Below are 11801 nucleotides of genomic sequence, written 5' to 3' on the forward strand. Positions count from 1 at the left end.
CCTATAAATAATGCTCACAGCCTAGCCCAAATGACAATCAGGAACCATTAGCAACAGCCAACACCATCAACCCACGAACTAGCCAAATGTCTCACAAAACAACATACCCCTACAAAAGAAAAGCCTCGCCAAAAATTTCACCAGACCCAACCCCTGACCAAGTCAATGAGGGTACCACAAGAGATTGCAGGATATGATTCTTGAAAGAAAACTTCTCCTTTTTATCCTTGATTGTGAAGCAGATCTTTGCACTGTCTGAGTAGATTATGGCCTTTGTGGTGCTTAGGAAAGGTCAGCCCAAAATAATGGGTGCCCTTTACATCTCCACCTGTTTCCAAAATCACAAAGTCTATAGGAACATATGATTTCCCCACTCGAATAATAGCATCTTCAAGAATTCCCTTGGGGTAATAGAGTGACTGATCTAGAAGCTGCAAACGCATATTTGTATACAACAAAGTATCTCCATTAATTTGATCATAAATTACCTTAGGCATGATGTTGACACATGCTCCGAAGTCATAGATAGCTTCTTGGAAAATGTGAGGTCCAATGGCGATGGGGATGACAGGTCTCCCTAGATCACCTTTCTTGTTAGGCAAGGTGTAATCTATCCACCTTCCTGTCGATGGCTTCATATAGTAGTAAGTTGCATTATGAATATCAACAAGATTTGTAGTTTCTAGATCTTCCAGTTGCTCCAGAATCTTACTTTGTTGGACGGTGGAACAGCAGCCGCTAGTTGGGCTATTTGTGATTCTATCATTTTATTAAAGCTATGCTATTTCTTAATGGCAGAAGCAAAGCTATCCATTCTATTACTTATATTTTCTAGAATTTTATCATTGGAAGCTACCTTTCTAGATAATCCCTCCATAAGTTTGGACTGACCAACAATTAATTCTCTCAAGGGTGTTTGATTAAAATTATTGAAATTATTGTCTTGATGGTTACCTTGATAATTACCTTGGTAGTTCGGCCTTTGTTGCTGGTTCCATCCTTGATTTTGTTGAGGACGATAGTAGTTGTTGTTGTTGACAAAATTCACATTCTCATGGGTCTCAGGACAGCTATTCCCTAAATGCCCAGTGCTTCCACACACTTCACATGTCATGTGAGAATCATGAATGTGCATGACTTCTTGCTTTTCATTAGCTTGGTCTTCGAGCTTCTTCATCAGTAGGTCCATCTTGGCAGATAGCATGTCTAACTCCTTGAGTTGATGTATACCTCCACCTCACTTGAGGGTCTGAACACGTTCTTCATTTCAGCCTTGGTTGGAGGCCATCTTGTCCACAAGAGTGGTCGCAGCTAGAAGTGTAAGTGGAATGCACCTCCAGCAGCAGCATCCATGGTCTTACGGGTACTGTTGGTCAACCCATGGTAGAACATCTACATGAGTAGACAATTCTCCATCCCATCATGAGGACATTGTGATATATAGTCTTGAAAGCATTCCCATGCCTCAGGGACAGATTCATCATGTTATTGCTGAAAGCTTGAGATTCTCCCACGTAGAGCGTTGGTCTTGCCTGTAGAAAAGAACTTTGCTAGAAAGGCAGTGGAGCAGTTATTCCATGTAGTATTTCTATCTTTATTGGCGTAGAACCACTGCTTTGCCTTTCCCAAAAGCGAGAATGGGAAAAGGCAAAGTAGTATGGCATCCTAGGTTACTCCTTTGATGGTGAAGGTGTTGTAGATCTCTTGGAAGTGTTGGAGATGTGCACTTGCATCTTTAAGTGCCTTTCCACAAAACTGATTTGCTTGCACCATATTGATGAGAGTTGGCTTAAGCTCGAATCCATTATCTCCAACATTGACTGTCGGTCCGATACGGATGTTGGCCATAGTTGGAGCAGAGAATTCACAGAGAGTCTTGTTAGCCATGGCTTCAAATTTTGGTGTTAAGCTTTGCCTTATATGGTTATCTTCCGATTTCAAAGTTGAGACTTTCTTGAGTTTAGCTCTGGTTCTCCTGATTAATGTTTATGCATCTTCAACGTAGTTTGTTGGAAGGTCAAAACCAGTCATACATTACCCTATATAAGATACACAAGTAGACAAAACAAGGGTAAGCCTATTTGAGCAGAGGTCAATGGTTATCTCAATCCCATCAATAAGTATAAGTTTATCAATACTTCCTTTGCTAGTTACCTTCCCCGGCAATGGCGCCAAAAATGCTTGTTGGTGTTTATTAACGTGTCACTTGTTTGAGTACTTAGCCACCTATTATAAACCTATATCCCCTAACTTTACTAGGTTGTCATCCCTAGTGATGATGCCAGAGATATGTGTTGGTACTACATAGTATTACTACTAGAATAACACTAAGCAATTCTTTATTAATTATGTAACTAGAGAGAATATATATAAATCTATGAATGAAAAGTATCCGCAAGTGCACAGATAATATATCATTGTAGCATTTTACTCGAGAGTATTCCAGGTATCGTTATTTATATTTTTATCACTAGGAAGGTCTAGCATGGACATGTATTGATAACTTATACTATTGAAGGAGAAATAAACCATAGCCATTACTCTACTCACAACAGGGATAAGTCAAAGGATAAGATATGTATAAATGATAAGTAATAATAATGATAAATCACTCAGAGCACTCCTTTCTACAACGTTAGCATGGTTAGGTACAATATTAGAGGAATAATTCCTAAGTCATTCTTAATTACAAGTGTCGGATATTTATACCCGGGTATCCGAGCCAAAGGATTAATGAGCATCATGTCGGCTCATCCGATGGTTAAGGACACAACTGCAACCTCGTCTGACCCCTAGGGGCCAGGCCACACCTTGTCCAACTCCGAGGATGAGGTTTCTGCCTCGTCCGATCCCAAGGCATGGGCTCTGACTCCGAGAATGAGGTTTTCGCCTCGTCCGACCCCAAGGCGTGGGCTCCAATTCCTCGAACCCTGGGCCATGAGCTCCAACTCGTCCAGTCCCATGGGGAGGGCTCCACCTTGTCTAACCGCCAAGGGTCGGATTCCATCTTGCCCGACCCCTAGGGCAAGATTTCCGCCTCACCCATTCCCTAGGGGTCGGATTTGCTACCAGACAAAAGTAGTGGCCCTAGGGTGGGACCCAAACCACTTCAACCACTATGGTGTGGAGGCGCACGCCCAGGAGCACGTCTCAGGTGCGTCCTGATGTGACTGATGATTGCATCAGGCCATGCTGGGAGACTCATGTCGCCCATCACGTCAATAGATAAGCACTATGCTGCCAACTCCATGCCTGACCACCATCCAACGCTAGTTGACTGACGTCCATTGACTAGCACTGTACTGCTAGCCCCCTGTATGGCCTCTGTCAGGGGACCCTTTGACCATTCCATCCACTCGGATGGGATGGAAGACAAGAACGGCGCATGACGCCCGCACGTATGCTGTAGTAGCCAACAGGACCCTAATGCGACACCGCTGCCACCACGATCTATAGGGTCAGTGGGACCCACATGAAGAGGAGGATGGCACACCCCTAGGAGCCTTATTTCTCTTTCTTTTTTCCCTCTTCGCTTCTCTCTGTCTCTGGTATCCTATTCTCTCCCCTTGGTCTATAAAAGGGAAGGTAGGGCACCGTTCAGAGAGAGCAATCAATCGACTGATAGATCGAGCAGTAGAAGCATCGAGCAATCGAACCATGGAGACTTGGGAGCTCCTCCCTCTCTCGCCAGTTTGTGACCCCTACTACAAACTCCGTGCTGGTAACACGAGTAGCCCGAAACTGGACGTAGGGACATTTAGCCCGAACTAGTACAATCCTTGTGTCCTCCTAGCACACCATCCGGGTCAGACGCGCAATATTATAAATTTACTAGTCGACTGTTTGAAACGCCAATAGTTGGCACGCCAAGTAGGGTCCTTTTACGCATATCGACATCAACACCAGGCCTTAGATGGCTAGTCATGGCATCAGCTGGGTCTCGGGCACACACATGCGCTTTGGGGACCTAGACTTCATCATCATAGCAGAGGGAGAGCTAGCTCTAGCGCTCGTCATCGTTCAACCCCTCCACTCCACCGGCCTCGATGCGCACTAAGGCACTCAAGGAGCTGTGGCTACGTGCGTTGGAGGCCCGCACCCCCGGGAGCGGCTAGCTCCTCGACCTCAACTATGGGAGGTTGGAGCATTAGCTTGGCATCTTCCTAGGACCCCAACCATCCTGGTGTTGCAGAATCATCCAATTTATAAGAGCACAAGTACAAAAACAATCGTCGAATCGATCAAATTCTCGCACTTGAGCCCATATAAACCCGGTAGTCAACTGAAACCTCAAAGGATTTCAAACCAACTTAAATACAACCAAGATCATAGTAATTCAACATAACACATCACACGTTTCAACATTTCACAAACAATTTGCAGATAGATTACAACACATCAGAGTCACAGTTATTACAAACCGAGTCTTGTAAAGTAGCGGAAGCAAATATTTTAACTCACACACACGAGTTCAAATACAAGTACCAGCTTGCCGACACATCCCACAAAAGCATTTGGATAAGATAAACAGAGATCATGCCCATGATCTAGTCTTCGTCACCCACCGGGTCGAGACAGTACTTACAGAAGCCCTGATAGAGAAGGTCATCTGCAACAAGAGGGAATAAACCCTGAGTACGGGAATGTACTCAGCTAGACTTACTCATCGGAAACCAAAAATAATTGACACCAAGGATCATGCATAGCTTAATTTAGTGGATCTGGCTGACACTTTCTTTTTGTGGAAAAGCATAAGTAATAATGATCAACTCTTAACCTGAGCTAGCAGTGACTTTTAGCCATTAACCTGTCATCTATATTAGCACATATACTAAGCAATCACTTGAGTAAGATGCAAACAATATTAACCATAGTAGGTATAAACTGTGGCAACATCATCATCATTCTCCATTTAACCATATCGTTAAATTAAGTGAATCTACGTTGCCGCTGCTCAGTCAAGTTCTCACTATTCAGGAGAGACGATGATTCGAATCGATCCCTATCCAGCTGGAGGGGTATTCCTAACACAAACCCTGCTTCCCCCGTCAGGGTTGCAAACAAGTCACCTTTGGGACAATTCAGGAGTCACGGGTCCGATTAGTGCCACAAAATCAGAGAACCAATCTACCATGAGTGCTCGGTGATTTAACCCACCCTTGGGCTTACACCAATGGCTCTCTGCACATCCTTACTGCCATCCAGATTGCGACCAACTGCTCACGTCCCCAACCTGAATCGAGCTACTAGGCTTTGCGGTCAGAACGAGTTATCCGGCCAGCTAAATGTTAGGCTACGTTCAACATGACATAAGGACGTACAACGTATTGGTCCTTAAACGACATAGATAGAGTCACTATGTCCAAACCTACACAAGACTCCGCCCGGTCTTAATTCATTATTAACATCGTTCTTTTCCACGATAGCAAATATAGCCAACCGTGATCCACCTCATCCTAAAGCTCGCAGGTGACAAGAAATCACCTGACTTCTACCGCACTAAGCATGGCTAAGCATTTAACCTGTTCCTGAACTTAAATATGATTCAAGTGCGATATCTGGACAAGGATAGATATATAATGCAACAATTGGTTCCAACCAATTCCTATACTTAATGCATCATCAACAATAAAAGATACTCAAGATATTTGTAAAAGCATGGGAGACTTAATATGCTCTGGGGCTTGCCTTTCAGGAAAGTGGATGGGCGGTGGTCAGGGCACTCGGGCAACTCCTCCTCGGCGGCTGCTTCATCGGTTGCCTGAACCTCGGGCTCCTCCTCCTGGCTCTCTCCCTCGAACTCTAGAAGCGTCACTCCTTCTGGCACACCTATTGCATGTATGTGCAAGATAAATATCATGGATGCACATGAACGAAGTTAGGGATGCTTGGGGAATGCACATGCTTACAGCAGTCCGCATATTCCAACTTAAGCTCCATTCAAATCACTTTAACTTACCAAGTTTATACAACCTAATGTACAATTGCTCATCTTCAGTTAAGGACCTAGCACCTGCACCTAAGCATGTTCTCAAGTTAGGCTAGCACCTAAACAATCAACAAGAATATTGCAACAAAGCATACACACAAACATTTGTATTTCAGCAAAACAGGGACTATACAGCGGTACAGTAAACTGATCATAACTGGAGATCTACAAATCAAAATGATAGGCAACAAGACAATTTAGAAAGCTTATGAAATTACCTACAATTCATTTACAGACTTCAAGGCATGATTTCAATCTTTACCAGGTTGAATTTATAGAACCACATAATCAGGTCCAAACAAGATAGAGAGCAAGCAAAACTGTGATTCAACTTTGAACGACTGTAACTCCTAAACTACTAGGCCAAATGCCACCAAATTGTAATAGATGCTAGCTACATAAGTTATCTACAACTTTTGTATTCACCACTTTCCAAGAAAACTAAATTATTATGGTAAACTTTGCAAAGTTCCCAGAACTATCCAGAAAGACATAATGCAAGAAAATAATTATTAACTTATGTGGCAAACATATAAATAGACAAAATCAACTTTACTAACTCATCACACATATCAATAGAACACCAGAAAGTAAGGTGTTCATCACCAATTTATTTCTTTTAATGCCTTTCTTAATTTATTTAATTATTTAGGAGAATAATAAACATATATGAAAACTACACCATTTAATCTACAAAAATTACAGTAGGTACTACATGCTCTAAGTAGACTACTGTAAAAATGTCACATCATTTGAGCAAGTATAACATCCTACACAAAAATGACAAGGCATAAAGACTTAAAATAACATAAATAGGAAACCCTAGTGAAAAGTGTCAAGCAATAGATTTTATATTTTTCTTAGCATCCTTAAGGTACTAGGACAACCTCCAATAAATTGCATGGGCACTGGATTCATAGATTAATTATAAAAATTCACACAAGGATCATCTATTGATAAAAGGAAAATCTATAACTCAAAAACTATTCATGCACTGACTCTCAAATTTTTACCAGAGCTTCTACTCATCAAGAAAAGCTCACCATATAAATTTCATAATTTTTGGAGCACATGAACTCTAGATATAATTTAAACAATTTGCATCCATTTAAAAACACATTTCAAGTTTCAATTTAATTCTTCTAGAAACTCTACTACAAGTGCTCATATTATATTTTTCCTAAATACTACACTTCACCAAGATCCTAACAAAATTAGAACCACCCAATTTGGATCTACCAAACTCTAGATATGAATTTTACAAAACAGCATTCAAAACTAAAATATTTGAACTAGCTTTCAATCCTTAAGTCATTGACAACCGGGGTCCACCGGTCAGCCGGGTCCACGCGTCAGTGACTGAAAAGCAGAGCCACGGCATGGGACGGCGCGGGAGCGGCGCTAGCTCACCGATGGCGATTCCTTCGGCGAAACCGAGGGCACCGGCGTGCTCCTCACGACGAGCCACACCTAAAGGTGCCTCGGGTTCAACCCCTACCGAAGCCTAACTAGGGCGGCGACGGGCATGGCGGACGACGGCGAGGCTCCGATGGCGCTTCGGTGAAATCTAGCCATGTAGGGCATGGCTAAGCTCAGTACGAGCTTCAGGATTAGTGGGGGAAGACAAGGGAAGGAAGGGAAAGGAGTGAGAGAGCTCCGGTGGTGGTCGGCCATGGTGAACACAACTCCGGCGAGCCTCGGTCATGGCGGCGGCGGAAATGGCCAATAGGCCCTCAACTGGGGCTCGGATGGCTCAGCGAGGAAGTCAACGAGGTTCATGAGGTACTAGCAGAGCTATGTGAAGGCTGGCACCGGCTGTGGTGCAGCGGCGAGCTTGCGTGAGCTCGGCGGAGCAAATGGCGATGGCGGTGGCTTCAGCGGCTCAGGCGCGCGTGGGGGTGAAGCAAATGGAGCAAGGGCGTAGCCGGGGTGAGTACGGGCATGATGAGGCGCTCAACAGCCCAACATGGCCTGGTTGGGCAGGACGTTGGCGATGGGTGGCCTCCATGTGGCGGCCGAGCTCTGACGCGGTCGGCCACTGTGCCGGTCTGAAGTTTTTGATTCCGCGTTCATCGGTGCTGACTAACAGCGCAACTTCCTCACTCCATAACTCCTAAACTGTGATGATCTAGCTCATGGCGTAGTTGACAAAGTTGGAGATCTAGGTGAGGACTACAACTTTTCCAATTGGAGCTAGAGCTGGTTCGGCCTAGTTAGTGAGATACAAGGCTCCAAACATTGACACATGAAACTGAAAATCAGTTCCAAGACTTAGAATAATTCTAAGTTTCTAAATTGACCACAAAACTGACTTGTGGGCCTTTTGAGCATGTTCTACACATTTTCATGAGATAGTCATAAAATAACTTTTGTTCCTTATAAAATTTTCTACAACTTTGCTTTAGGTTGCTCAGACATGCAAACACTCTAAGCTATACTTTTTAAATAGTCAAACAAAAGAGTCCTAGGGTCAACACAAGTCAAACCATCACTTGAAAGTCTAATTAGGCAATATGGTCAACATGAACATTGTTCCTAATGACATTCTAAGTATAGCTAAGTTGTTTAAGAGGATAATTATCCACACCACACATGGATCACACAAAGGTCAAGCATCACATGTATTGAAACAAGGAAGAACAAGTGAAATGTTACTTTTGTTTCAAAGCCATGTTTCATATGTTTCATGAGTTTGTTGCATAGTACTAACTAACCATGTTTCACTAAAGTATGTGACATGTTTTAAGAGTGAGTTGCACATGTTGCACTTGAGTGTTGCACACTATTCATTTCATAAAACAAACACACATGGCATATAACAATATGTTGTAATGTTTCAAAAGCATGTTTCAACAATCTAGGCTCATGAATGGATGAATGATGCTCATGTTTATGAAATGCAAGTGCAAATGTGGAAGCCAAACACCTGGGGTGTTACAGCCCTCCCCCCTTATAAAAATCTCATCCCGAGATTTGACAAGCGTACCATTGTTGATAGAATTTCTTATAACCTTCCCTCAAATAATCTTCTCTTTCCCAAGTTGCATCGCGTTCACTACCCTGATTACTCCACATGACCTTGTAAAACCTGACCACCCGACTCCGAGTCACTCGCTCATGAGTGTCAATTACTTAGACCAGTTTTTCTTCAAAAGTCAAATCAGATTCTAACTCGATATCCCCCAGTGGAACTCTCTCTTTAGGGACACAAAGACATTTCTTCAACTGGGATACGTGAAAGACGTTGAAGATAGCACTCATCTCTGGAGGTAATTGGATCTTGTATGCTACCTTATCACTCTGTCCTATAATTTGAAACGGACCGACATATCTCGGCGCAAGCTTTCGCTTCACATCAAAGCGTTGGACACTCTTCATGGGTGAGACTTTCAGATAAACGAAGTCTCCAACTTCGAACTCGATAGGTTTTCTACGGCGATCGGCATAACTTTTCTGCCTAGCTTGAGCTACGGCCATATGGGTTTAGATAGTATGGACTTGTTCTTTAGCTTCTTGAACAAAATCAATTCCATAATATCTCCTTTCACTGGCTTCAACCCAATTCAACGGTGTTCTACACTTTCGGCCGTACAAAGCTTCAAACGGTGCCATCTTTATACTCTCTTGATAACTATTATTATAAGAGAATTTAGCTAGGGGCAACCACTTTTCCCATGAACCCTTAGACGAGATGACACATGCTCTCAACATATCTTCTAAGATTTGATTCACTCGTTCAGTTTGCCCATTGGTTTGCGGATGATAGGCAGAGCTTCTTACTAACTTAGTTCCCAATAATCTGTGTAAGTGCTCTCAAAAGCGAGTAGTGAACTATGGTCCTCTATCAGAGACAATAGTGCGAGGTATCCCATGAAGTCGGACTATCTGATTGAAGTACAACTCTGTCAGTGGGATAGAAATCTATGCGAATAGGAATGAAGTGTGCAGACTTGGTTAGACGGTCTACAATCACCCAAATAGAGTTAAAATCCCTCTGAGTAGTAGGGAGTCCAACAATAAAATCCATACTTATCTCCTCCCATTTCCAACCTAGAATAGAGAGTGACTGAAGCAATCCAGCTTTTATGTGCACAGCTTTAACCTGACAACAAGTGTCACACCTAGCCACATAAGCGACTATCTCTTTCTTCATCTTGGTCCACCAAAAGCGAGGTTTCAAATCATGATACATTTTGCTACTACCTGGATGAATAGATAATTTAGAGGAATGTGCTTTGGATATGATTTGATTTCTAAGCTCTCTATCCTTTGGGACCACTAACCTATCCTTGAACCATAACATGTCATTCTCATCTACCCGAAAATGCTTGGTTTCTTGCTCTTTCATTTTGCGCTTGATGTGGAACACACCTGGATCTGTCTTCTGTAGCTCAATAATTCGACTCTGTAGAGTACAACTGATAGTGATGTTGTGAAGGACTGCAGGATGTAGGAGCTGTGACAAATGGAGGTCACTTTCAATCAAGGAGTGGCAATGAGATTTCCTGCTTAAGGCATCCGCAATGATGTTTGCCTTGCCAGGATGATAGTGCACTTGGAGGTTATAATCCTTGATCAACTTGAGCCATCTTCTCTGACGCATATTCAACTCAGGTTGAGTGAAGATGTACTTAAGACTTTTATGATCAGTGTAGATGTTGCACACATTGCCAAGCAAATAATGTCTCCAGACTTTCAAAGCATGAACAACTGCAGCGAGTTCTAAGTCATGCGTAGGATAATTCACCTCATGCTTCCAAAGTTGGCAAGAGATATACGCAATGACTCATCCTTCCTACATAAGAACACCTCCTAAACCTATGCCGGATGCATCACAAAGCACATCAAAAGGTTTCTCGATGTCCGGTTGCGCCAAAACTAGAGCCAAAGTTAGAAGGGTTCGTAGGGTGTGAAAAGCTGCATCACACTCGGAAGTCCAGACAAACCTCGTGTCTTTTTGCAGCAACCGAGTCATAGGCTTGGCTATTTTAGAGAAATCTGAGATGAAGCGACGATAATAGCCAGCCAATCCCAGAAAACTTCGAACCTCGTGCACCGAGGTTGGAGCCTTCTAGTCCAACACTTCTTGCACCTTGGCGGGGTCTACCATAATTCCACCATCGGACAACACGTGTCCGAGAAAAGGTACTTCACGAAGCCATAATTCACACTTGTTGAACTTTGCATAAAGCTTGTGTTCACGCAATCTAGTGAGAACCACTCGCAATTATTCAACATGATCCTCTTCATTCTTAGAATATACCAAGATATCATCTATAAATACCACCACAAATTTGTCCAACTCGGGCATAAACATCGAATTTATCAAATACATGAAGTGTGCGGGGGCATTGGTCAATCCAAAAGACATAACAAGATACTCATAAAAGACCATATCTTGTAGAGAAGGTAGTTTTTGGAATATCCTCAGGCCGGATTTTGATTTGATGATAACCAGATCTCAAATCAATCTTGGAAAAGACTTTTGCTTTAGACAACTGATCAAATAAGATATCTATGCGTGGCAGAGGATACTTATTCTTGATTGTGACTGCATTCAAAGGCCTATAATCTACACACATGCGCAGTGATTGATCCTTCTTCTTCACAAAGATAGCTGGACACCCCCATGGAGACGAACTAGGATGGATAAGGCCTTTCTTTAGAAGTTCATTCAACTAGGTCTTAAGTTTGGCTAGTTCATTAGGAGGCAGTTTATAAGGTCTTCTAGATATGGGCGCTGTACTAGGTAGCAACTCTATCTTGAACTCCACATCCCGATCAGGAGGCAATCCTGGCAAATCATCAGGAA

The 11801-nt window shown here is 42.8% G+C and overlaps 1 non-coding gene across 1 annotated transcript; it reads left to right on the forward strand.

Annotated features, from left to right (window-relative positions):
* Nucleotides 1-1414: 1414 nt before the first annotated feature.
* Nucleotides 1415-1523, forward strand: LOC136509706 (small nucleolar RNA R71). Its single transcript, XR_010772454.1, has one exon. It is a non-coding gene; the product is annotated as a small nucleolar RNA R71 (small nucleolar RNA).
* Nucleotides 1524-11801: the final 10278 nt, after the last annotated feature.

This window comes from Miscanthus floridulus, chromosome 15, assembly GCF_019320115.1.
Source record: "Miscanthus floridulus cultivar M001 chromosome 15, ASM1932011v1, whole genome shotgun sequence".
Taxonomy (NCBI): Eukaryota; Viridiplantae; Streptophyta; class Magnoliopsida; order Poales; family Poaceae; genus Miscanthus; species Miscanthus floridulus.